The sequence below is a fragment of the Megascapheus bottae genome, chromosome 4, assembly GCF_031878675.1.
Source record: "Megascapheus bottae isolate mThoBot1 chromosome 4, mThoBot2.hap1, whole genome shotgun sequence".
Classification (NCBI taxonomy): domain Eukaryota; kingdom Metazoa; phylum Chordata; class Mammalia; order Rodentia; family Geomyidae; genus Megascapheus; species Megascapheus bottae.
Genome location: NC_143512.1, coordinates 32,317,786 through 32,319,604, shown reverse-complemented (window position 1 = coordinate 32,319,604; position 1,819 = coordinate 32,317,786). Strand labels below are relative to the sequence as shown.

Here is a 1,819-nt window from a genome sequence, read left to right as displayed (position 1 = left end):
AAAGAAATGCTCAACATCTCTGGTCATAAAAGAAATGCAAATCAAAACAACTCTAAGATTACACCTCATTCCAGTCAGAATGGCCAGGATCGTAAAATCTAATAACAATAGATGCTGGAGGGATGTGGACAGGAGGGATCATTACCACACTGTTGGTGGGAGAGCAAACTTGTCCAACCACTATGGAAAACAGTATGGCAGTTCCTCAAAAGACTAAACATAGAGCTCCCCTATGACCCAGCAATTCTACTCCTTGGCATTTACCCAATCGTCCAGAAACAAGGGCATACTAAATCCACTAGCACAATGATGTTCATTGCATCACTATTTACCATAGCAAAGATATGGAATCAATCCAGATGTCCTTCAGTTGATGAGTGGATCAACAAGATGTGGTATTTATACACAATGGAATTCTATGCTGCTGTCAGAAAGAACAATATTGCCCCATTTGTAAGGAAATGGAAAGACTTAGAAAAAATCATATTAAGTGAAGTAAGACAGACTCAAAGAAACATAGGCCCAATAGTCTCCCTCATTTGTCATAATCAGTAGAAACCTTGGGCTCTCCTCGCAGAGATTTACAATAGAACAAAATCTAGAGACATTAGGCCAAACAGTACAACACTGAATGTAAGGATCTCTAGAATAAGGAAACAAAAGCCATATAATGAGTGACTGTTGTCCTTAATGTACTATGTTATTGCTCATCTCTTTTGCCATCCCTTGGTTATCTCATATTGTTACAATTTTTCACCTTGTTATCTGATATATTTATCTGATATATTTTATATGTGCTTAATTGGTTATTTGAAATTGGATAGGGAAGGGGGAAATCAAGATAACTGGGGGGAGGGTGGGAGGGAAGTGGGGATCATGTCCATGAGAAAGGGTATCAATTTTTGTGAAGTTATGCACCTTCTATCTGGTGAATATAATGTAACCTTTCTATTAATCACAATAAAAATTATTTATAAAAAAACTACTTTTTCCTTTTATACTTAAGTAAATAAAAATTCAAAATTATTTTGCTATTCATATAATATTTGGCTGCACAGTTGATGAATAAAATAAATCAGTTATTCCAAGAATTAAATATTGTGCATACTAATATTAATGTAAGGAACATTATAAGTCATACTCATTTCTGCTTTATAAAGTAAATATATCATGGAACTCTTGTGTGGCTGTGTGTGTGTGTGTGTGTGTGTGTGTTTGTATAATTTGTAACAAGCCTTACAGACAGTTGCAAACAGTAAATCCTCTTTTGCAACCCAGAACTCATTGCCGAATATGAGATTTTGGTACATATAAGAAGGAATATGATTCCTCAAAAAAACAATCTTTGTTGTTTGTCAAAACTAACTTCAGTAAAATTTCTAGCTCTTGGGCTAAATCTCATAGTAGTTCTGTCTTTACTTTCACTTCTATATTTTTCCATAATTAAGAAAGCACTCATGATTTTTATTAAAAGTATAACAATAAGTATTTAAATAACTTCAATATCATAACTAGAATCAGATTTGAGTCACAAGAGTAATAAATGATATTTTGCAAGTATTAGGGAAAAAAACTGTTGTTATGCAAGAGGGATTATGTTCCAAGCCTTAAACAAGTGTTGAATAACTTGATCACTTACCCGCTTAGGAAATTTTACACCTTGGTTTCCTTGGATACCTCTGTTGCTAAAATGAACAGTGGTGGTCATTTGATTGGAAATTGAAGAAGAGAGCCTAATTGTTGATGGTTGGTAAAATGACAATTCCTTGTGAAGGAGGGCCCAATGGGCAATAGTATCACACATTACCTATAGACACTT

General features: G+C 34.2%; 1 non-coding gene across 1 annotated transcript; it reads left to right on the top strand.

Moving 5' to 3' along the window:
* The first annotated feature begins 1,198 nt into the window (after positions 1-1,198).
* Positions 1,199-1,325, top strand: LOC150064238 (small nucleolar RNA SNORA40). The gene has a single exon (XR_016535318.1). It is a non-coding gene; the product is annotated as a small nucleolar RNA SNORA40 (small nucleolar RNA).
* The last annotated feature ends 494 nt before the right edge of the window (positions 1,326-1,819 follow it).